The sequence below is a fragment of the Dendrobates tinctorius genome, unplaced genomic scaffold (assembly GCF_039654945.1).
Source record: "Dendrobates tinctorius isolate UK_male_01 unplaced genomic scaffold, ASM3965494v1 ptg000044l, whole genome shotgun sequence".
In the NCBI taxonomy this organism is placed as follows: Eukaryota; Metazoa; Chordata; class Amphibia; order Anura; family Dendrobatidae; genus Dendrobates; species Dendrobates tinctorius.
The window spans coordinates 27,492,699-27,519,381 of NW_027361712.1; the positions used below are offsets into that span (position 1 = coordinate 27,492,699).

The window sequence follows — 26,683 nt, forward strand, 5'->3', positions numbered from 1 at the left end:
CACGTGATTGTGACGTCATGGGTCAAATGAGGCCGTCGCTGTGGTTTCTCCTTGACACCCATGCTCATTATGCATCATACGATGCCCCTTCCTTAATCATTAGCGAGTAAACACACCTTTAATTTCATTGGTTCTAAATCTCTTTTTATATTTCCGGCTTTTTCTGATGACGCCACCCCCTGATGAAGACTGCATTTGAAACGGGCGTCGTGATGGAGTCTGCATCTGTAAGTATTATCGGAACTTGCATTTAGGTCCATACATTATACCAAGATAATGTTGATCACTATACTGAATAGCAAATGATTTTTACACCTACAGAATATATAATGTTAGTATCATGTTCTGACTGTTATATCGAACAAATCACATTGTCTGCACATATATCTGTTATCATGTAATGTCACCATCATGATGTTTTATATTGGATTTGTCACGTGTACCTGTCCTGTGTGACACGACCCGCAAGTCGGTAACTAAAACAACAAGGCAAAAGTGTCACGTATACCTATCCTGTGAGACACGACCCGCAGGTCGGTAACTGAATCAACAAGACAAAAGGGGAACACCGGGGAAACAGTTACAACGGTGGGCCCTGCAATAGGGAACAGGGACGTGGAGACCTTCTGCACTCCCCTGAGGCAGTTTCCCTGAACACTCCTAACGTTCCCAATACAGGCTCTTCACCTGTCGCCGAGCAGGATACCTGAATCCCTCACTATCCCTGCACCTATCCCTAGGGAACTGGATAGTGCGGACACTGGTCCCACCGCTGCACTAATACACATGAAGGAAGGAAAAAAGGGAAACACCAAAAAACTTATCTTTCTTTGCTGCAGTCACCAGGCAGCAGAGTGCAGCACCAGATCAGCTTTCAGCAGTGGCTCAACACTTCAGAGCCAGCTGCTACTTTCACCATCTTTCTCTGCTACAGACACCAGGCAGGCAGAGTTCAGCACCAGTTTCAGCAGTGGCTCGACACCTCAGAGCCAGCTGCTCACTTCACCAGGTTTCGGCAGTAGCTCAACACCTCAGAGCCAGCTGCTCACTTCACCGTGGTTGGAATCCAAAAAGGACTTGCTATCACCAACACCAAAGGAATGAACCCTGAGGAGGCGGCGCCAAATTCAAAAGCAGGACTTGACTGACGGATGTGAGGCATCTCTGTCAGGGGGGGAAAGCCCTGCCCCCCTGACAAATTTCAGGTATGTCTGACCAATTTTAAAAACGATTATTTCTGCCGTGGAAGGGATGCTAAGTAAAAGAGCCACCTTGACAGAATGCAGCACAAGGTGGCTCTTTTACTTAAAAACTCCTGGAGGGGGATGACAGGTTCCCTTTAAGTAGCAAGACTAAAATTATACATAAATTCCACAGCCAAATAATTTTCCCTTGCTCTGGTTCTCATTATATACACTGTAGTGTGTGCCTTCAGCTCTACATTCTGCACTAAACTGGAGACTATGAGTGGTTCTTGAATCAGCATGTCTTCCCATATTCCTTGGGTGGACTCCCCTTCAGAGCAATACCTGGAGCTATCCACAGAAAGCTAGTTTTCAGTCATTTCAAACAATTGTGTAAGTCATTAATATCAGAAAAAGGACAAATTGCAATACAATAGAACCGTTCACACTTATCCAAAATCTGTTGTTCTCTGCACAAATATCAAATACTTGATTTACAACTTCTACGATCAGCCAGTCGTAGTGAATGCAAATATATATACAAAGTACTCCACTGATTGACTGTCACTGCCAGTAAAGGCCTTAAATATGAAAGAGTAATTACATGGAAGACTTATGACTGTTATTGAAAAGAAGGGTGGCTATATTGATTACTTAAATTTTTTTTCAAAATGTCAGAAATGTATTTTTGTACATTTTGAGTTTTTCAGTTATTATCATGACATTCAATTTCATCTGTTAACTACTGAGATGGGAAAATTTCCGTTTTTCATTTAGTTGCAGTTATGACCGAAAGTGTTGAAACCCTTGAAATTGTTCTAGAAAATTAAGTATTTCTCCCAGAAAATTGTTGCAGTTACGCAGGTTTGGTTATACACATGTTTATTTCCTTTGTATGTATTGGAACAACACAAAAAACAAAGAAGAAAAGGCAAATTAGACATAAAATATATATGAGTAAGCCAAAATTCTTCTGGGAAAGCATCTTGTGGACAGATGAAATCAAGGTAGAGCTTTTCGGTAAGGTACATCATTCTGCTGTTTACTGAAAATGGAAAGAGGCCTGGAATAAAAGATCACGGTACTTACAGTCAAATATGGTGGGGGATCAAAGATGTTTTGGGGTTGTTTTGCTGCCTCTGACACTTGGTGCCTTGACTGCTTGGATGGTATCATTAAATTTAAAGGTTACCAAAGTGATTTTGAGTCGCAATGTAGTGCGCAGTGTCAAAAAGCTGGGTTTGTGTCCTAGGTCATAACTCTTCCAGAAGGACAATTGCCTCAAACTTATTGTACATTAAAAAGCACCCAGAAATGGATGGAAACACAGCGCTGAAGTGTTCTGAAGTGACCAGCAATGAGTTCAGATCTATTCCCTTTGAACACTTGTGAAAAGATCTTAAAATTGCTATTGGGAGAATGTACCCTTCACATATCAGAGACCTGGAGCTGTTTGCAGAAGAAGAATAGTCCAAAATTCTAGATGAGAGGTGTGAGAAACTCATTGATGGTTATAGGAAATGATCAATTTCAGCTATTTATTCCAAAGGATGTGCAACCAAATATTAAGTTAAGGGTGCAAACAATTTTGTGTGGCCTATTCTTGGAGTTTAGTTTGAAATTTTGTCCAATTTGCCTATCTCAGTTTTTTTGTGTTGTTCCAATACACAAAGGAAAAAAAAACGTGTATAGCAAAACATACATAATTGCAATAATTTTCTTGGAGAAATACTTCATTTTCTGGAAAAATTACAAGGATGCCAACACTTTAATGATAATTCTGCACAGTCATACTTGTCCAAAAATTATGTACACAAGGATATTCTCCTAAGAAAGACAAAATCTCACTTTTACTTTTTTAAATATTCAGGTTAATTAGCTTTTTGGATATATTGGCAGCACTGAAGTTATTCAATAATAAAATTAACCATCAAAAATACAAATTGTCAAATAATTCTGCACATAGAGTATGGTATCAATTTTCTGCATGTAAGATAGTGGGACATAAAAAATACAACTATGTGTATAGGAGTTTCCAATTATGCATCTAATATAGGGATATTTGTAAAAACTTTTGATTTTACAGTACACTGTGGAATATAAAATTAATTTGTATATTTTTTCAAGTCTTCTATTAAACATCTGTCTTCCTGGAGGATTTCCAGATTTCACGCCAGTGTCGGACTGGAGTGCTAGGGGCCCACCAGTAATATTGACCTTGGGGGGCCCACTTACACACACACATATATATATTTATATATATATATATATATATATATATATATAATTATTATTATGCACACAGTGTTGGACTGGGGTGCTAGGGGCCCACAAGTAACATTGACCTTGGGCGGCCCACTTTCCGCCTGTATTCAAATATTACACTACCCTCGTTCACCGTTCACAAATTTACTTACATCTCTATATAATAATAAACTGGGTAGTTTGGTTAATGAATGATGAGTTGCTGCATTTTTCTGTACAGAGTGAATCAAGTGAATTATGCCAAGTACTGCTCATACAATGGGCACAGGGGCCCACCGGGGGATTCCCCTGTTACCTTATGGGCCAGTCCGAGCCTGTTTCACGCCCTACTGCTTATAGGATATTGTTGGACTCTTCCACAGGTTTTGTAACTGTGTCTCTTGTACAGAAATATCTAGCAGAATCTGCAGCAATCACACTCTTCAGTTCGAGAAAGGTTACACTGTCTTTATTGTCCCTTGTTATTGTCACTAGTGTTGAGCATTCCGATACCGCAAGTATCGGGTATCGGCCGATACTTGCTGTATCGGAATTCCGATACCGACTTCCGATATTTTTTCAATATCGGAATTCGGCATCGGAATCGGAAGTTCAGTTGATTGACGGCCTGACGTCATCATGATGCGCGGTGTGTGCGCATCATGATGCGCCGTCATTTCGGGCCTTCCGGGGGTCTCTGCCGGCCTGCCGGGGGGCTGTGCCGGCCTGCCGGGGGGCTGTGTGGACTGCCCGGGGTCTGTACCGGCCTGCCGGGGGGCTGTGCCGGCCTGCCGGTGGTCTGTGCACCCTGTGGGGGTCTGTACCGGCCTGCCGGGGGGCTGTGCCGGCCTGCCGGGGGGCTGTGCTGATGTACGGGGGTCTGTGCAAGCATCGTCCGATGGGACTACAAGTCCCATCGGGCGATGCCTGCTACCATGACAGTGATTGACACATTAGCCAATGATGGGACAGTAGTAGTCCCATCATCCGGCTAATGTGTTAAATGTTAAAAAAAAAAAAAAAAAAAAAAAATACTACATACATACTACATGCATGCTACATACATACTACATGCATGCTACATACATACTACATATATACTACATACATACTACATACATGCTACATACATACTGCATGCTACATACATACTACATACATACTACATGCATGCTACATACATACTACATATATACTACATACATACTACATACATGCTACATACATACTGCATGCTACATACATACTACATACATACTACATGCATGCTACATACATACTACATATATACTACATACATACTACATACATGCTACATACATACTGCATGCTACATACATACTACATACATACTACATACATACTACATGCATGCTACATACATACTACATATATACTACATGCATGCTACATACATACTACATGCTACATACATACTACATATATACTACATACATACTACATACATGCTACATACATACTGCATGCTACATACATACTACATACATACTACATACATACTACATGCATGCTACATACATACTACATGCATGCTACATACATACTACATGCATGCTACATGCATGCTACATACATACTACATGCTACATACATACCACATATATACTACATACATACAATACATTCATACAATACATACATAGACATACAGTACATATAACATAGAGTAACATACTTACCAATACTTGTCACATTGTTCCCCGAAGCCATTGTCTTTTCCGGGATAAATATTAACATAACAAACCACAAAAATACTCACCCACGATCCGAAGCAGTCCACGAGTGTGTCCCACGACGATCTTGGGTAGAGAACTGCAGCATCAGATGATGCTGCCGTTCTCTACGGGCTGCAGGAATCCAATGACGGAAGGTAGGTATCCTTCCGCACTGTATTCCTCCGCCACTTAAAAAAAAAAAGTCCCTAGTCTCACTTTATGCCATTGCTGTGTGGGAATTTCCCACACAGCAATGGCATAAAGTGAGACTAGGGACTTTTTTTTTTTTAAGTGGCGGAGGAATACAGTGCGGAAGGATACCTACCTTCCGTCATTGGATTCCTGCAGCCCGTAGAGAACGGCAGCATCATCTGATGCTGCAGTTCTCTACCCAAGATCGTCGTGGGACACACTCGTGGACTGCTTCGGATCGTGGGTGAGTATTTTTGTGGTTTGTTATGTTAATATTTATCCCGGAAAAGACAATGGCTTCGGGGAACAATGTGACAAGTATTGGTAAGTATGTTACTCTATGTTATATGTACTGTATGTCTATGTATGTATTGTATGAATGTATTGTATGTATGTAATATATATGTGGTATGTATGTAGCATGTAGTATGTATGTAGCATGCATGTAGTATGTATGTAGCATGCATGTAGTATATATGTAGTATGTATGTAGCATGTAGTATGTAGCATGCATGTAGTATATATGTAGTATGTATGTAGCATGTAGTATGTATGTAGCATGCATGTAGTATATATGTAGTATGTATGTAGCATGTAGTATGTATGTAGCATGCATGTAGTATATATGTAGTATGTATGTAGCATGTAGTATGTATGTAGCATGTAGTATGTATGTAGCATGCATGTAGTATATATGTGGTATGTATGTAGCATGCATGTAGCATGCATGTAGTATGTATGTAGTATATATGTAGTATGTATGAAGCATGTATGTAGTATGTATGTAGCATGCATGTAGCATGCAATATGTATGTAGCATGCATGTAGTATATATGTAGTATGTATGTAGCATGTAGTATGTAGCATGCATGTAGTATATATGTAGTATGTAGCATGTAGTATGTATGTAGCATGCATGTAGTATATATGTGTTATGTATGTAGCATGTAGCATGCATGTAGCATGCATGTAGTATGTATGTAGTATATATGTGGTATGTATGTAGCATGCAGTATGTATGTAGCATGCATGTAGTATATATGTAGTATGTATGTTGCATGTAGTATTTATGTAGTATGAATGTAGCATGTATGTAGTATGTAGTATGAATGTAGCATGTATGTAGTATGCATGTTGTATGTATGTAGCATGTAATTTTTTTTTTTTTTTTTACATTTAACACATTAGCCGGATGATGGGACTACTACTGTCCCATCATTGGCTAATGTGTCAATCACTGTCATGGTAGCAGGCATCGCCCGATGGGACTTGTAGTCCCATCGGACGATGCCTGCACAGACCCCCGGAGCCTGCACAGACCACCGGCAGGCCGGCACAGCCCCCCGGCAGGCCGGCACAGCCCCCCGGAGCCTGCACAGCCCCCCGGCAGGCCGGCACAGCCCCCCGGAGCCTGCACAGACCACCGGCAGGCCGGCACAGACCACCGGAGCCTGCACAGACCCCCTGGCAGGCCGGCACAGCCCCCCGAAAGGCCCGTACAGACCCCAGAGAGGCTGTACAAGGGCAGGAAAGGGTTTTTCTTATTCCGATACCGGAAGTCCCATAGACTTGAATGGGACTTCCGGTATCGGAATCGGCGATACCGATACTTTTTTTAAAGATTGGCCGATACCATCCGATACGATACTTTGAAGTATCGGACGGTATCGCTCAACTCTAATTGTCACTCTTCCTTCCACAGAGGGGGCATATACTGTTTTACTGGCATCATACCAGATCACACCCAACCACTCAAGCCTTTTCCCGGAGTCTTGGCGGACCCAGTGCATCCCAAACTTGCTGAAATCAAATCCAGATCCTCGACAAGTCAGCTTAAAAGACTCATTTGGCTTTCTATATATTGGTGCATCTGTCTGAGTCAGTTGCTCTTCACATAGAGCACCTAAAATATAGAACGTGATTCCAGCATTATTGTCATTGAAAGGTATAAAGAAGAGCTAAGAAAAAGTGCACTTACCTAGAACCAAGAATGAGAAACACATCAGTACCAAGGATAGATTCATGTTGGTGGTCAAGGAATGAACTCTAGATGCCATAAGAACCAGCGATGCCACCAGACATAATATTCATGTACAAGAAAAGTCATTTGAATATTATGATTTGCATCTTCATTGTAAACAATATATCTGGACAGCATATTTAATGATAATTTTACAGCAAAGGAATGCCTACCCCATTTTATATTGGTAGATCAGAAAAAACTCTTCATCTTTAAATAGTAATATAATGTATTTGATTTACAATTTATTTTAATGTTTCTCATGTTTTCTGCCACAGATATTTGTCAATGTGGGTTAGAAATTTTTTAGTGCAAAGTATCAGAAAATCTTCCAGGTCCAAAAACCCGGGCCCTGTGATAAATGCCAAAAAAAGTGTTGTTTTAACATCAGTTAGGCAGATATTTATTGGGAGGCACTTTTTATTAACTATACAGGAATCCTACTGTGTGTGAAGCAGCAATGATGCTATTATTAAAATATTAACTCCTTTACCCCCAAGGTTGGTTTGCACGTTAAAGGGAATCTGTCACCCTTTTTTTGCCCTATTGGCTGCCGGCATAGACATCGGGAGCTTATCTACAGCATTCTGTAATGCTGTAGATAAGCCCCCGATGTAACCTGAAAGAGAAGAAAAACACGTTATATTATACTCACCGAGGTGGGTGGTCTGGTCCGGTGGGTGTCACCGTCCCGTCCGGCGCCTCCCTTCTTCATGCGATGACGTCCTCTTCTCCCGTCCTGTAATGGCTTCGGCGCAAGCGCACTGCTCTGCCCTGTTGAGGACAGAGCAGAGTCCTGCAGTGCGCAGGCGTCGGGAGAGGTCTGGCGCTTGCGCACTGCAGAATTCTGCTCTGCCCTCAACAAGGCAGAGCAATTATTATTATTATTATTTATTTATTGTTATAGCGCTATTTATTCCATGGCACTTTACAAGTATGGAGGGGTATACATAAAAACAAGTACAATAATCTTAAGCAATACAAATCATAACTGGTACAGGAGGAGAGAGGACCCTGCCCGCGAGGGCTCACAATCTACAAGGGATGGGTGATAATACAGTAGGCGAGGGTAGAGCTGGTCGTGCAGCGGTTTGGTCGATCGGTGGTTACTGCAGGTTGTAGGCTTGTTGGAAGAGGTGGGTCTTCAGGCTCTTTTTGAAGGTTTCGATGGTAGGTGAGAGTCTGATATGTTGTGGTAGAGAGTTCCAGAGTAGGGGTGATGCGCGAGAGAAATCTTGTATGCGATTGTGGGAAGAGGAGATAAGAGGGGAGTAGAGAAAGAGATCTTGTGAGGATCGGAGGTTGCGTGCAGGAAAGTACCGGGAGACGAGGTCACAGATGTATGGAGGAGACAGGTTGTGGATGGCTTTGTATGTCATGGTTAGGGTTTTGTAATGGAGTCTCCGGGCAATTGGGAGCCAGTGAAGGGATTGACAGAGAGGAGAAGCTGGGGAATAGCGGGGGGACAGGTGGATTAGTCGGGCAGCAGAGTTTAGAATAGATTGGAGGGGTGCGAGAGTGTTTGAGGGGAGGCCACAGAGCAGGAGGTTGCAGTAGTCAAGGCGAGAGATAATGAGGGCATGGACTAGGGTTTTTGCAGATTCTTGGGTGAGGAATGAACGGCAATGCGCCTGCGCCGGAGCCATTTCAGGATGGGAGAAGAGGGCGTTATCGCATGAAGAAGGGAGGCGTCGGACCGGACCGCAAAACCCATCGGACCAGACCGCCCACCTCGGTGAGTATAATATAACGTATTTTGTTATCTTTCAGGTTACAACGGAGGCTTAGCTACAGCATTACAGAATACTGTAGATAAGCCCCCAAAGTTTATGCCGGCAGCTGAAAGGCCAAAAAAGGGGTGACAGATTCCCTTTAATGACCGGGCCAATTTTTACAATTCTGACCACTGTCCATTTATGAGGCAATAACTCTGGAACGCTTCCATGGATCCTGGTGATTCTGACAATGTTTTCTCGGGACATATGGTACTTCATGATAGGGGTAAAAAAAATGTTGATATGACTTGCATTTATTTTTGAAAAAAATGGAAAACTGGCAAAAATTTTGAAAATTTCACAATTTTCCAACTTTTAAATTTCTTGCCCTTAAATCACAGAGATATGTCACTCAAAATACTTAATAAGTAACATTTCCCACATGCTTACATTACATCCGCACAATTTTGGAAAAAAAATTTTTTTTGTTAGGAAGTTATAAGGGTTAAAAGTTGACCAGTGATTTTTCATTTTTACAACACCATTTTTTTCTAGGGACCACATCACATTTGAAGCCACTTTGAGGGGTCTATATGATAGAAAATACCCAAAAGTGACACCATTCTTAAAACTGCACCCCTCAAGGTGCTCAAAACCACATTCAAGAAGTTTATTAATCCTTCAGGTGCTTCACAGGAATTTTTGGATTTTTTTTAACTTTTTTTCACAAAAAATTTACTTCAGGTCCAATTTTTTTTATTTTCCCAAGGGTAACAGGAGAAATTGGACCCAAAAGTTATTGTGCAAATTGTCCTGAGTACACCGATACCCTATATATGCAGGTTAACCACTGTTTGGGTGCACGGTAGAGCTCGGAAGGAAAGGAGCACCGTTTGACTTTCTCAACGCAAAATTTGCTGGAATTGTGCAAATTGTCCTGAGTACACCGATACCCTATATATGCAGGTTAACCACTGTTTGGGTGCACGGCAGAGCTCGGAAGGAAAGGAGCACCGTTTGACTTTCTCAACGCAAAATTTGCTGGAATTGAGATTGGACACCATGTCGTCTTTGGAGAGCCCATGATGTGCCTAAACAGTGGAAACCTCCCACAAGTGACCCCATTTTGGAAACTAGACCCCCCAAGGAACTTATCTAGATGTGTGGTGAGAACTTTGAACCCATAAGTGCTTCACAGAAGTTTTCCACAAAAATGAGACGAGTTTGGGAGTACAAATTTATGACAACCTTTGACACTCTCAGTGCTGGAATGAATATGTCAAATGGATTTATCTCTTTTTACATCAATTAAGGAATTTCCTTTTAAAACCTTGTGGGGGCATCACAACACAGAACTAGACCCCAATCAGAGGACCATAAAACATCCGGACTCCTTATGTATGAACTGGTCCAATGTTTATATTTATGTTTCTCCCTCTCCCATATTGATACTTCTGCTTCATGTCACTTGTCTTATCTATTGCATTTTTTCTAGGCTGTATTGTGCATAAATATGTGACTTCAGATTTTGTATTCGTCTAGCCTGATGAAGAGACCTGAGTAGTCTCGAAAGCTTGCAATGTGTTACCATCTTTTCAGTTAGCCATTAAAAAGTATCAACTACTGAGGACTCTCAATCCTGAATATTTTTCTATCTACTGGCTAACACGGTACAAAGATATACATCTTTCCTGCCACAAAAATGATATTTTCGCACCCAATTCTTTATTTTCCCAATGGTAACAGAAGAAATTTGACCCCCAGAGTTATTGTGCAATTTGTCCTGAGTATGTTGATACCCCATATGTGGGGGTAAACCACTGTTTTGGCGCATGGCAGAGCTCGGAAGGGAAAGAGCATTGTTTGACTTTTTCAACGCAGAATTGGCTGGAATTGAGATCAGACGCCATGTCGCGTTTAGAGAGCCCCTGATGTGCCTAAACAATGGAAACCCCCCCAATTCTAACTCCAACCGTAACTAAAAACACACCCCTAATCCCAACCCTAAGCATAACCCTAACCACAAACTTAAGCCTAACACACCCCTAACCCTAATCACAACCCTAGCCCTAACCCAGTGGCAAAATGGAAATAAATACATTTTTTATTTTGTTATTTTTCCCTAACTTGTGGGGTGACAAAGGGGGGAATGATTTACTATTTACAGTGGGTTTTTATGTTTGGCAGCTGTCACATGCTAAAAGAGGCTTTTTATTGCAAAAAATAGTTTTTGCATCACCACATTTTGAGAGATATAAGTTTTCCATATTTTGTCCCACAGAGTCATGTGAGGTCTTATTTTTTGTGGGAAGAGTTGATGTTTTTATTGGTACCATTTTCGGCACATGACATTTTATGATTGCTTTTTATTCCAATTTTTGTGAGGCAGAATGAACAAAAACCAGCAATTCATGAATTTCTTTTGGGGGGGCGTTTATGCTGTTCTGCGTGTGGTAAAATTGTTAAAGCAGTTTTATTCTTCAGATCAGTACAATTACATCGATACCTCACTTATATCATTTTTTATGTTTTGGCGCTTTTATACAATTAAAACAATTTTATATAAAAAATAATTATTTTTGCGTCGCTTTATTCTGATAGCTATAACTGTATGGGGCTTGTTTTTTCAGGACAAGATGACGCTTTCAGAAGGAACCATGTTCATTTATATGCGTCTTTTTGATCACGTGTTATTCCACCTTTTGTTCGGCGGTATGATGATAAAGCATTGTTTTTTTGCCTTGTTTTTTTTAAGGGGTTAACTAAAGGGGTTAACTAGTGGGACAGTTTTATAGGGTGGGTCATTGCGGACGCGGCAATACTAAATGTGTGTACTTTTATTGTTTGTTTTTTATTTACATAAAGAAATAAATTTATTGGGGAATTTTTTTTCTTTATTTAGGAATTTTTTTTAAATTATTTTTACACGTTAATTTTTTTTAACTTTTTTACTTTGTCCCATGGTGGGACATCACTATATAGTGTCAGATCGCTGATCTGACACTTTGCACAGCACTGTGTAAGATCAGCGATCTAACAGGTAGTGTAGGAGGCTTCTCAGTGCCTGCTCTCAGCAGGCACTGACAAGCCACCTCCCTGAAGGACCCGGAGGGACTCCACAGCCATTTTGGATGTGGGGGCCTGCAGGGAGGAGGCCCTCGGAACAACGCAATCACATTGCATTGTTCTGAAGGTCTCAGGGAAGCACGCAGGGAGCTCCCTCCCTGCCCAATGCTTCCCTATGCCACAGGAACATTGCAATCATGTTTGATCGCAGTGTGCTGGGGGTTAAAGTGTCCGGTGTCAGCTGTGATAATCAGCTGACACCTGTCTGCGATCAGCTGCACTCCCCCTTGAGCACAGCTGATCGCGATGATGTATTATCCCGTCCATGGGCATGAAGGCCCAGGGCACATGGACGGGATATTACAGTATGTCATCAAATCTTTCACACTAGAATTCTGGCATAAAAGCTTTGCAAAGTCTCAAACTTTTGGGGCAACTTACAGTAGAGAAAACTTTCTGTTACTTTTGGCATTTTCACCCCAGTTTCCTCCAACTCTGCCGAAATGGGCAGTGCTAGGGCGTGATGGGGAGCAATGATGGTGTGACACCACAGCTTATCTAATTCATGATGAACTGTGGCTTTCCGTGCACCAGAAATCTCACTCTGGTCTCTGAATGGAGTAGTGCACAGTAGAAACGCACGACTGTCCTCAGAGGCTCCCGGTGAATGCAACTCTTCATGAATCAGGAATGTCTGACTCCAACACGCCCTTGATTTTCTCTCCAGTTTTAAGGAATACATCTTAATCTCCTGCTTGCAATATGCAAATGAGACATTTCAAGTCCAGTGAGGTCTATCTTCCTGCAAACATTTAGTTCCTAAGGCTACTTTCACACATCCGGTGTGTGGGGTCCGGCGGCGTGCGGCGAAAAGCCGGGCCGCCGGATCCGGCCTGCAGCCGTGACACCGGATGTGTGTGCGGCGAGACGATACGGCTCGGACATTATTAAAGGAGCCGCAGGATGAGGTGGACAGAGGCAGCCAATGAGACAGCTGCTGAAAGGGAGGTGAGGGGAGGAGAGGGGAGGGGAGGAGAGGAGAGGGGAGGGGAGGGGGGTGGAGAGAGAGAGACATGGGGGTTAACACTTAGTGTCCAGGCAAGAGAATCTCTCTCTCTTGCCGGGCACTTGTGGGGTTAACCCCACAGAGAGATCTCTCTCTCTCACCCAGACACTGTGAGTGTTAACCCCACAAGTGCCCGGCGAGAGAGATCTCTCACAAGTGTCCGGGTGACAGAGAGATATCTCTCTCTCTCTCGCCGGGCACTTGTGGGGTTAACATTCACAGAGTCCGGGCATGCGCTGTGGAAAAAGCCGGTCCGGCGCTGCAAAAAAACGTTACATGGGATTCATCTTGTCTGCCAAGGGGTTTCGTATGGACCCTGGGAAAGTACGGGCCATTGTGGTTTGAGAGCAACCAAGAGACCTTAAGGGTCTTCAACATTTTTTGGGGTTTGCCAATTATTACAGGAAATTCATTAAGGTGTTTTCACAGGTGGTCAAGCCACTCACTGATCTTACTCATAAGGGGGCTGATCTTAAAAACTGATCAGCTCCAGCAGTGGCGGCTTTTTCTTCATTAAAGGAATGTTTTATGCCTGCCCCTGTTTTGGTCCAGCCTGATCCGTCTGAACCGTTTATTGTTGAGGTGGATGAATCGGAGATGGGGGTGGGGGAGGTATTGTCCCAAGGACCAGTCACTTTAACTAACTTAAGACCTTGTGCCTTCTTCTCTAAGAAATGTTCTCCTGCTGATTGAAATTACTTTGTTGGGAATAGGGAGTTAATAGCCATCAAGAGGGCTTTTGAAGAATGGAGGCACTTTTTGAAGGGGTCTGTTCATCAGTTCACAGTGATTACGGACCACAAGAACCTGTCCTACATTGAGTCCACTAAACGTTTGACTCCTAGAAAAATGAGGTGGTGGGTTTTTTTCTCGCTTTCATTTTTCCATCACCTTTCAACCTGGTTTCAAGAATGTTAAGGCTGATGCCTAATCTCACACCTTGGATCCAATATCCCGAACCTCATTCCTCCATTCTTTAGCATGGGGTGGTTGTGGCAGGGGTGTCCTCAGAACTTGAGCGAGAGATTCATGAGGCTCAGTCTCTTGCTCCTTCGTCATTGCCTGATAACAAGCTCTTCATTCCTGTTCAGTACCAGTTAAGGGTGCTATGGGAGTTCCACGATTCAGCTCCTAGTGGACATCCTGGAATCTCGGCCACTCGAAGAGCTATTGTTAGGCTGCTTTGGTGGTCCTGCATGTCTTCTGACATCTCCGTGTTTGTGTCCTCTTGTGATACGTGTGCCGGGGAACTGGTGCCATTTCCAATTCCGGATAGACCTTGGACTCATTTGTCCCTGGACTTTATCACTGATCTACCTCCTTCTAACGGCAAAGCTGTGGTTTGGGTGGTGGTTGACAGATTCAGTAAAAGGGTGCATTTTTTACCTTTGGCAGGTCTGCCTAATGCAGAATCTCTATATAAGTTGTTTGTTGAGCACGTGGTGCGGTTACATGGCATGCCTCTGAGCGTTGTTTCTGATAGAGGGGTACAATTTGGGTCCAAGGCTTTTAGTAAAAGGTTGGGTATTTGCTTGACTTTCTCCTTGGCCCACAATCCTGAGACCAATGGTCAGACAGAGAGGACCAATCAGTAATTTGAACAAATTTTGTGCTTTCTTGCCACGTCTCAGCAGGATGATTGGTGCTCTTCATTGCCCGTGGATGAGTTTGAATTTAATAATCGGATTAATCAGTCCACTGGCACCTCTCCGTTCTTTTGTAATTAGGGTTTTCACCCTCATTTTGGTGAATTTTCCAGGCTGGATTCAGGGTGTCCAAGGGATGATCCGGCAATTCAGCGGTTGGGGGAGGTGTGGAGGGAGGTCCAGAGGAACATTGGGGAGGCTCAGGGCAAAAATAAACATTTTGCTGAAAGCGATGGTCTTTAGAGTCAGTATTTCTAGTAGAAGATAAGGTGTGGTTGCCTACCAATGACATGGTTGAATGTTCCTTCTGGTTAGCTGGGTCCAAAGTTTATTGGCCCTTATGAGATCATGGAGGTTGTCAACCCAGTTCCCTTTCGCATGCGCCTTCCTCCGTCGCTTCAGATCCCGAATGTGTTCCATTAGTCCCTCCTGAAGTCATTTGTACCTTCCACTGTTGGGTCGCCATCCCTTCTCCCTTCCGCTACCTATCTCTGAGGATGGTCAGATTGAGTATGAAATGGAACGTATTGTGGATTCTAGCATGGCCTGCCGTTCACTTCAGTATTTGGTTCACTGGAGGGGTTACGGTCCGGAGGATCAATCGTGGGTCCTGGCGCAATCTATCCATGCTGATCACTTGGTTCGGGCCTTTCACGTCCATTATCCTGGGAAGCCTGGGGGTCTGGTGGCCCCCTTGAGAGGAGGGTACTGTCATGATCCAGATTGAGTTTTGTATCCTGTCTCCCTTTCCCGGTCTGATCATGCTAAGGGTTAACTTTTCCCTGCCTCGCTCTGGCACCAGGCTGGCTATTTCTCTTCACTGCATCCTGCAGGCGGTGTCAGTTATATTTTTTTACTACGACGTGAGTAGCTGACTCTGTGTATACTCTGATTTTTCCTTGTGTTGTTGCTGACTTTGCCCATGTCTGTTTTGTTCCCCTGTTCCTGTCCCGACTCTGTGTTTCCCCTTTCATGTTTTGGACTCTCTGGTATTTGACTTTGCTTGGACCCTGACCTGCTGTTTGTCTCTTGTCTTTAGCATATCTGCTCCTGATTGATACTGACCCATTTGGCTTGGTTCTGTTTGTTTATTCCTTAGGTACTGCGCTACAGACTAATATCGACCCGGTTAAAAAAAGAAAAAAATGGAGTTCTATTCACAAAAGTAGATTTTAAAAAGAGTAATTTTTATTACATCCAAAAAGATATATAACAAACACACAGTGGTATGTCACATATAACCCTAGTATTTTTAACATGTATCCAGGGCATACACCAAGCAAATATTACAAAAGAACACAAAAAATTCAGTGAAATATATAAAATCACATATTCAGCATCATATAAATTTTTAATATTGATTCCCTTTTGCTATCAATATAAACATATACAAGTGTAATTATACTGGCGCTATTCATACAAAGGGACCTGCCCTAAATAATGACCATAGACGCCAAGAAAAAGAGAAACCAATAAGTGCTCAGAAACAAAGTGCGCAAGTACTTACCCATTAGTATGGAGCTTGAGTGCCCGGGATCCACGTGCCACCCCTTGACGCGCCCGTCAAAAGAGAAAGCTAACGCACTTCTCCTCAGGTTCCCCCAGGTAGTGGTGGAAGGAAACAAATGCAGGCCTGAGCAATGCCGGAGGAACGGAGCACTCCTCTCTCTGCTGCGTGCTGCCTGTTCCCGCCAAGGCTGACTGCGTCCACATGCGCTGTGGCTGCTGCCACTTAGCTACAACACCTGCTTTCTGGTGCAAAGGTTTGTCCGGTCTCCTATTCTTTACCCCGAACAACAGAGGAGACAGCCGTGACAGTTCCAGACCCGGCGCAGAGCTGGTACTCATGGCCCGGTCCTCCTTACATTTCCATATACACAAAGGCACTGGGAGCTGCACATTCAAATTCAAGTGAAAACATGAACAAAACATAACTTTTTAACTGAAAACAAAGAAATGGAATAATAGGCTGCTCAAAAAATAGAAGTGCTGCAATTTCATTTACAAACTCGAGCACTTACAGTATAAACTGAAATTTGTTTCCAGACTTAGCTTTTCTGTTAATCACTGAACTAATATTTAGTTATATAACCTTTATTCCTCATAACTGCTTTACATCTGTGTGACTTGGAGTCAACTAACATCTGACACCTTTGAACAGATAATCCAGCCGAAGCTGACTTGACTACATTCCACAGTTATTTTGAATTCTTATGTTTTGTATCAAAAACAGCATTTTTTTGTCATTCCACAAATTCTCAATCATATTGACGTCTCGGGATTGGGCTGGCCACTTCATAGCATCAATCTTTTTGGTCTGGAACCAGGATGTTGCCCTCTTGCTTATGTGTTTGGGCTTGTTATCCTGCTAAAACACCCATTTCAAGGACATTTCTTCTTCAGCATAAGGAAAAAAGACCTCTTCCAATATTTAGATATATTCAAACTGGTCCATGATGCCTGGTATGCGATAAATGGACCCAGCTACATAGTATCATAAACACCCCCAAACCATTATACCTGCACCTCCACGTTTTACAGTCTTCACAGTGTACTGTGCCATGAATTCAGTGTTTATGGGTCGTCTTACGAACTGTCTGCTGCCTATAGACCAAATAAGAGCAATCTTGCACTCATCTGTCCATAGAATATTGTGTCACTTCTATTTAAGCCAGTAAAGGTGTTCTATGGCATACTGTAACTTTTCGATACATTTTTTTTAGCAATGGCACTTTTACGATGGTTTTGTCATGTCGGACACTGTTCGCACCAGGGTGTCCGGCAGACAGCGGTAATATCTGGCTTGGATTGGGTTAACCAAGTTGTCATTCTGGCTGAGGGCTTAGCCACGCCCTCTGTCTTTAAATTTCCCTGTGTGACTATGGGCGTCGCCGACTATAGCTCTTGCCTTGTGCTAAGCGATACCGGTCTGGAGTGGTGGTCTAAGGAGCATATGGTTGCTGGTGTAGTATTGTTATGATGAGTCACCGAAGGAGGAAAAAACAAAATACCAGCTAAGTCCAGAAAAACCAGAGAGGTTGGCAGCTATCGGATTGCAGACCCCTGAACCTATCCACAACAACTAGCAGTAGCCGTGGGGGGTTCCTACGGTGCCCTAGACCCCTCGATCACAGCCGGAGAGCTACATAGCCTAAAGACAGAAAAGGGAAAAACTAAACTGCCCCAGAGCAGACCCCAAAGCAATAGGCAGCCCCCAACATATAATGACGGTGAAGCAAGATGAAAACACTAACACAGATAGAAAGATAGTTTGAGCAAATGATGGGGCCCAAGCTAACTACATAGGACAGGATAGGAAAGCTGCTGTCTGCCATCCGCAAAAACCCTATCAAAATGAGCCAACCGACTGATAGGAAAAACAGGCCCTGAAGTCGCTAGGCTTCAAAAGACTGTATCAGCACTCAGGTATATTCTGAAGACAGAGCAAAAGATCAACAGATCAGAGACAAAAATGGAATTCAGCTCACCCCAGGCCGGGGATGGCAGAACTCCCAAAAAACAAGGCAAAACAAAAACAAAACTGAAGAGTACAAAGCAGAGCAGAAAAACTTAGCTTTGAGACGCAGGAATCAGACTGGTCTCCAAGAATCCAGCAGGAAAATCACCAGCCAGGAAGAAGGGCGTTGGCAGCCTTATATCCAGTCCTCAATTCCAGCCACCCAGTTATCATCTAGCTGCCCAGGTGTTTGGTAATCAGTCTCACTACCTTCCTTCACCAAAGAAGGGAGTTCATCAGACCTCAATGGTGAAGGGAAAAATGAATGCACAACAAGTATATTCCATTGTTGCCATTTTGCCTCCCTGTGTTGTATTATTTGGTTGCCCTTGCACATTACTGTAGTCCCCGGTGTGTACGCGGTGTGGTGCATTTCCGTTATCCCTGTCCATACTTATTTGTGGGGTCTGGTGTTTGGTCTCCTCACTGGGTGGAGGGTGGTGCTTGTAGTACGCATTGATCGTCGTTTTCGTCAGAGGTCGCAGGAGACATTGCCTGTGGGGGGAGGGGCAGTCTCTGGTGAGGTCGCCTCAGGTGAATCCGTGGAACCTATGCAGATCACTGGTATATCACATACACATAATAGCAAGCATAAATGTCCCTTGCCCAGAAAGCAAGGTGTCTGTTTTTTTTGTGGCAAAAAAGGACATTTTATTAATGCTTGCCCCCTGGTACCTAAGAAAGACATGCCGGCGGAAAACTGCTAGGCTCAGAGGGTTTGGAGGAGTCTAGTCTGAGCCTTTGCATATCCTCCATGGTGGTCTCCCAGTGTATGCTCCCTGCCAAGGTAGTTATTGGGGGCCAAGAGCTGTCGATTACTGTATTTGTAGATAGTGGTTCAGCCGCTAATCTCATTGATGAAAAGTTTGCGCGTACTGCGGGATTTAAGGTGGAGACGCTGCCTAATCCTATCCGGGTGGTTACCATCAATGCCTCCCCTCTCTCACAAGGGGAGATTAAAGAGTTTGTGGCTGATGTAAAACTCCACATTGGGGTCCTACACTCTGAGCGGGTAACATGTAAGGTGCTCAGTAATTTACCTGCTCAGATAGTTCTGGGGTTTCCATGGTTGTCTATGCACAATCCGGTGATTGATTGGAAAACCCAGGACATAATTCAGTGGAGCAGATACTGCCAGGAGAGTTGTCTGGCCATGTGTATCTCCGCTGTGACTCTCAGCATCCCGGAGCCACTGCTGGACTTTGCTGATGTATTCTCTGAAAGAGGTTGTTCAGAGCTGCCACCGCACCGACCCTATTACTGTGCTATTAGGTTATAACCGGGGTCCAAGTTACCAAAAGCCAGGATGTTTAATATCTCAGGTCCTGAGAGGCAAGCTCTCAAAGAATACATTGCAGAAAGTCTAAGCAAATGGCACATCAGGCCTTCATCATATCCACTGGCAGTGGGGTTCTTCTTTGTCAAGAAGAAAGATGGCGGATTACGCTCGTGTCTGGATTTCAGGGAACTCAACCAGATTACGGTTCGTGACCCCTACCCGATGCCACTGATACCCGATTTGTTCAACCAGGTGTCAGGTGCCAAATGGTTTTCCAAGCTTGACCTCAGGGGGGCGTACAATCTCATAAGAGTCCGTCAAGGGGATGAATGGAAGACGGCATTTAATACCCCTGAGGGTCATTTTGAGAATTTGGTGATGCCATTTGGGTTGAGCGCGCCAGCAGTATTTCAACATTTCACAAATGATATCTTTTCTCATCTCTTGGGGAATTTTGTTATTATATACTTTGATGACATTCTTATTTACTCACGTGACCGTGATGCACACATAGAGCATGTTAGGCAGGTGTTGCAGTTGCTCAGGGAAAACAAGCTCTATGCCAAACTTGAGAAATGTGCATTTGTCGTCCAAGAATTACCTTTTTTGGGTTATGTAATTTCCGCCTCAGGGTTTAAAATGGACACCGCTAAGGTGCAAGCGGTGCTGCAATGGGATAGGCCTGATAATCTCAAGGCGCTTCAGCGATTCCTGGGCTTTTCAAACTATTATAGGAAATTTATTAAGAATTTTTCTATGATTGCCAAGTCGCTCACCGACATGACTAAAAAAAGTACCAATTTTTCTGACTGGTCTGAGGCTGCTGTGCGCGCGTTTGAATTCCTCAAAAACAGTTTTGCTTCAGCTCCCATCCTGGTTCAGCCTGATGTCTCCCTACAATTTACCGTGGAGGTGGATGCATCTGAGATTGGAGTGGGGGCGGTACTGTCTCAGGGTCCATCCTTGGGCGAATTGCATCCGTGTGCCTACTTCTCCAAGAAACTGTCGCCGGCCGAGCGTAATTACGATATTGGTAACAGGGAATTGTTGGCCATCAAGTTGGCATTTGAGGAATGGCGACACTTCTTGGAGGGGGCTGTCCATTAGATTACTGTTATAACAGACCATAAGAATCTGCTTTATTTAGAGTCTGCTAAACGCCTGTCCCCCAGACAGGCTTGCTGTGCGTTCTTCTTCACCCGGTTCAATTTTTTTGTGACATACCGACCAGGTTCTAAGAATACTAAGGTGGACGCCTTGTCCAGATGTTTTCCGGGTGGAGAGCCACGTGAGGATCCGTTGCCTATCCTCGAAAAGGGAGTTGTGGTCTCAGCTCTCACGACAGAGGTTGAGGCAGAGATTGCTGATGCTCAGGAGGTACCGCCGGATCTGCCTCCTAATAAATCGTTTGTGCCACTACACCTACACTTAAAAGTGTTAGGGGAACATCACGATACTGTCCTGGCGGGTCACCCAGGAGTTAAGGGCACTCTGGAACTTGTATCACGTCATTTTGGTGGCCCAAAATCCGGCAGGACGTGGCCTCATATGTGTCAGCCTGTACCACGTGCGCACGGGCCAAGACACCACGCTCCCGTCCTGCTGGCACATTGCATCCTCTCTGTGTGCCCAGTAAGCCATGGACTGAGATTTCCATGGATTTCATTACGGATTTGCCCTCCTCAGCTGGGAACACGGTCATTCTGGTAATAGTTGATCGGTTCTCTAAAATGTCGCATTTCGTTGCTTTGCCATCTTTGCCCAATGCGAAGACCCTTGCTCAGGTATTTATTCGCGAGGTGGTCAGACTTCATGGTGTCCCGTCTGACATTGTATCTGATAGAGGTACACAATTTGTGGCAAAATTTTGGAGAGCTTTTTGTTCACGCCTAGGGATTAAATTGTCTCATTCATCGGCTTTCCATCCTCAGTCGAATGGGCAGACTGAGCGTATGAACCAAAACCTGGAACAATACTTACGCTGTTTTGTGTCTGACAATCAGGAAGAGTGGTCGGCGTTTCTTCCTCTGGCTGAATTCGCGATAAACAATCATTATCAGGAATCATCTGGGGAATCTCCTTTCTTTTGTGTTTATGGTCAACATCCCCAATTCTGTACCTTAAGCCAAGGGAGCTCTGCGGGCGTCCCTGAGGAGGACCAGTTGGGAGCACAATTGTCATCCGTTTGGAGGAGAGTAAAGCAGCGCTTGCTGAATGTAGGTTCTAGGTATAAATGTGTGGCTGACGGTAGACGTGTGCCTGGTCCGGACCTGTGTGTGGGTGATTGGGTGTGGTTGTCTACAAGGAACATCAAACTCAAAATACCATCGCTTAAGTTGGGGCCCAGGTTCTTTGGTCCATTTAGGATCTCCGCAATTATCAACCCTGTGGCATTTCGTTTAGAGTTACCTGCCGTATACAAGATACATAATGTGCTTCACAAGGCGTTACTTAAGAAAGTCGTGGGTGCTGTGGATGTTTCTCCCGTGCCACCACCTCCTGTCTTGGTGGATGGCACATTGGACTTTGAGTTGTCCAAGGTGGTTGACTCTCGGGTAGTGCGTCGCACTTTACAGTACCTGGTCCACTGGTGTGGCTATGGTCCTGAGAAGAGGACTTGGGTCCTGGCCTCAGACATACATGCGGACCGACTGATTACAGTATTTCATCGCCGCCATCCGGACAAGCCGGGTCCTTGACATTGTGAGGTTCCTGGGGTCCCTCGTAGAAGGCGGGGTACTGTCATGTCGGACACTGTTCGCACCAGGGTGTCCGGCAGACAGCGGTAATACCCCATCCTACCACATGGTTCTCAGCGGCGCTGGTTGGTCTTCTGATCCGGCTTGGATTGGGTTAACCAAGTTGTCATTCTGGCTGAGGGCTTAGCCACGCCCTCTATCTTTAAATTTCCCTGTGTGACTATGGGCATCGCCGACTATAGCTCTTGCCTTGTGCTAAGCGATACCGGTCTGGAGTGGTGGTCTAAGGAGCATACGGTTGCTGGTGTAGTATATTCCATTGTTGCCATTTTGACTCCCTGTGTTGTATTATTTGGTTGCCCTTGCACATTACTGTATTCCCTGGTGTGTACGCGGTGTGGTGCATTTCCGTTATCCCTGTCCATACTTATTTGTGGGGTCTGGTGTTTGGTCTCCTCTCTGGGTGGAGGGTGGTGGGTTCAGCTTTGGACTGGACAGGAGACAAGGACAGGGTGGAGTCCCAGGCAGGCACACCTTCAGTGTAAACCCTGGGTTGAGGGACAGACAGGGTTTCCCCTAGTCTGAGGGACACCGCAGGGGCCCCGGGGTTTCAGCCTAAAGTTGCCTAGGCTTCCCATGACAGGTTTCTTGCAAATAGTTTGGCTTTACGTAGGTGTCTTCTGATAGTTGCAGGACTCACAGGAAACTGAAGATTTTTTTTGATCTTCTTGTATCTTATCATTGGATATTTTTTTGACATTCTTGTGATTCTATTATCTATGTAGTAGGTAGAATTTATTTTCCTACCACGTGTTTTGGGCTTTTGTTTGCCATTTTAAAGCATTGGACTTTTTTTTAGCTGCGCAACCAATTATTTTCTGCAGTTTTTTATGTTTTCCAATCTACAATCAACTTCTTGATAAAAGTTCTTTATCCTTCGGTGCAATGCTTGAAATGACCATTTTACTCATTGAACAAGGTCTAAAATCAGGAGGTACAATATATACTGCCCACCTTCTTTAACCACTTTACCCCTACGGCTGTTTGCACCTTCATGACCAAGCCAAATTTTACATTTCTGACCAGTGTCATTTTACGTCGTAATAGCTCGAGAATGCTTCAAAGAATCCCACTGATTCTGCGATTGCTTTATTTCATGACATATTATACTTCATGATAGTGGTAAAATTTCTTCGAGGTGACTTGTGTTTATTTGTGAAAAAAATAGAAATTTGGTGAAAATTTTGCAATTTTCAAAGTTTTCATTTTTTAGCCCTTAAATCAGATTTGTCACAGGAAATAGTTAATAAATAACATTTCCCACATGTCTGCTTTACATCAGTACAATTTTTGAAACACTTTTTTTGTTAGAAAGTTTTAAGGGTTACATTTGACCAGTGATTTCTCATTATTTCAACAAAATTTCCAAATTATTTTTTTAGGGACCGCATTACATTTGAAGTAACTTTTAAGGATTTCTATGGCAGAAAATACCCCAAAGTGACACCATTCTAAGAACTGTACCCTTTAAGGTGCTCAAAACCATATTCAATTTTTAGAATGTGGAAGGAAAAAATGAACATTTAACTTTTTTTTTTGCGAAAATTTAACTTTGGACCCAAATTTTTTTTATTTTCACAAGGGTAAAAGGAAAAAATGGCCCACAAAAATTTGTTGTGCAATTTCTCCTGAGCATGCCGATACCCCATATGTGAGTAAAAACCATAGGTTGGGCGAATGGCAGCCCTCAGAACGAAAGAAGCACCATTTGACTTTTTGAATGGAAAATTTTCTGAAAAAAGTAGTGGGTGCCATGTCATGTTTAGAGAGCCTCTGGTGTGCCTAAACAGTGGAAACTCCATAGATGTGACACGATTTTGGAGACGAGACCTCTCAAGGAACTTCTCTTAATGTGTGCTGAGCACATTGTGTACTCAGGTGCTTTACAGAACTTTATAACATAGACCCGTGAAAATAAAAAAATCACATTTTTCCCACAAAAGTTTTATTTTAATCATACATTTTTTATTTTCACAAGGTAACAGGAGAAAATGATCCCCAAAATTTGTTGTGCAATTTCTCCTGAGTATGTATCTGTCCCATATGTGGTGAAAAACTACTGTTTGGGCGCACAACAGTTCTCGGAAAGGAGGGAGTGACATTTTGGAACACAGATTTTGAGGGAATGGTTTGCAGCTGTCATGTCATTTTTTACTAAGATCATCCAGAAATATTGGCCTATTTTAAAGAAAGATAAATTGGTGGGTGAATTTTTATCTGAAAAGCCCAGGTTTGTTTATAGAAGGGCTCAAAATATTGGCAATTTGTTAGCACCCACCCAGAAAAAGGGTTTGATAAATGATAGCAAATTAAATAGGAAACATTCCAACACTATTGGGGGTTTTACTCCGTGTGGCAATTGTTCATGCTGTGTGCGTGTGAAGAACAAGAGAGTCACGCAGACGTCCTTTTGGAATATGGAAAAAACTGAGATGTTCCAGATCAAGGACAATTTAACATGCCATTCTATGGGGGTTATTTATATAGTAAAATGTCCCTGCAATAAGTTTTATGTTGGTCGTACAAAAAGAAAACTCAAAGAGAGAATAAAAGAACATCTGGACAATATTTCTAAGGGATTTTTAGGACACCCGCTGTCCCGCCATTTTGTGGAGAAACATGGCGGGACAAGTTTGGGGTCCACCTTTTTTGGTATTCAAAAGGTTCGAAAAAATCCGAGGGGTGGGGATTATATTAAGAGTATGTCGAGGGTTGAGTCTAGGTGGATTTTCACACTGGATAGTTTGGTGCCAAATGGGCTTAATCATGAAATTGAATTATATGCGTTGTGACCCATTCAGATACTAATCATTGCTGGAATTTTAATTATAAACCTATATATATATTTTTTGGGGGGTATGGGGTTTGCATAATTCGGTATTGAACTGATTTTAAGCAGTTTGCATTTGGGTTTTAAATTACTCTATTTGAATAAAGTTTATTTATTGTTGTTTATTATTAATATTCATTTTGAGGGCGTTTTGCCACATAAAGGGATATGCTTGCGTCATTTTTTAGGTGGAGGCAGGGGTATTTAAAGTGTGGGCGGTAGTGCAAGATCCATACCTTTGAGGAAGGGGGACGGCTCCCCCGAAACGCGTCAGGATTGGCCCTTGCACATGTCCGTCTTGTACGGACTGGTGACGTCACCACCCACTATTCACGCCCCTCCCCGGCCACGCCCCTTGCTCACCACGCTACTGTCCGGCGGCGCCATCGGCCGTGGCTGTCTGCCGCTCAGGGGGACGTGCTCCTTTGTGGGGAGCTGTGTCTTTTTGCAAACGGGAGGACGCTCCTTGGTTTTGCTTGAGTCTACAGTTTTTTTCCTGATTCAAAGAACAACACGATTAGCTTCAGCCGGTCTTCACAATAGTAAGTACTGTTTAGTTTCACTTTCAGTTTGTTTTATTAACCCATCACACAGCGTTTAAGCGCGGCCACTTCTAGTTTAGTTGTTTTATTTTAATCATACATTTTTTATTTTCACAAGGTAACAGGAGAAAATGATCCCCAAAATTTGTTGTGCAATTTCTCCTGAGTATGTATCTGTCCCATATGTGGTGAAAAACTACTGTTTGGGCGCACAACAGTTCTCGGAAAGGAGGGAGTGACATTTTGGAACACAGATTTTGAGGGAATGGTTTGCAGCTGTCATGTCATTTTTTACTAAGATCATCCAGAAATATTGGCCTATTTTAAAGAAAGATAAATTGGTGGGTGAATTTTTATCTGAAAAGCCCAGGTTTGTTTATAGAAGGGCTCAAAATATTGGCAATTTGTTAGCACCCACCCAGAAAAAGGGTTTGATAAATGATAGCAAATTAAATAGGAAACATTCCAACACTATTGGGGGTTTTACTCCGTGTGGCAATTGTTCATGCTGTGTGCGTGTGAAGAACAAGAGAGTCACGCAGACGTCCTTTTGGAATATGGAAAAAACTGAGATGTTCCAGATCAAGGACAATTTAACATGCCATTCTATGGGGGTTATTTATATAGTAAAATGTCCCTGCAATAAGTTTTATGTTGGTCGTACAAAAAGAAAACTCAAAGAGAGAATAAAAGAACATCTGGACAATATTTCTAAGGGATTTTTAGGACACCCGCTGTCCCGCCATTTTGTGGAGAAACATGGCGGGACAAGTTTGGGGTCCACCTTTTTTGGTATTCAAAAGGTTCGAAAAAATCCGAGGGGTGGGGATTATATTAAGAGTATGTCGAGGGTTGAGTCTAGGTGGATTTTCACACTGGATAGTTTG

The 26,683-nt window shown here is 43.3% G+C and overlaps 1 long non-coding RNA gene across 1 annotated transcript in view; it reads left to right on the forward strand.

Moving 5' to 3' along the window:
• The window catches only part of LOC141089245 (uncharacterized), a 135,555-nt gene that overhangs the window by 92,831 nt on the left and 16,041 nt on the right, over positions 1–26,683 (forward strand). The window contains exon 2 of the long non-coding RNA XR_012232223.1: positions 189–227. This is a non-coding gene — a long non-coding RNA (uncharacterized lncRNA). The remainder of the gene's footprint in view (positions 1–188; positions 228–26,683) is intronic.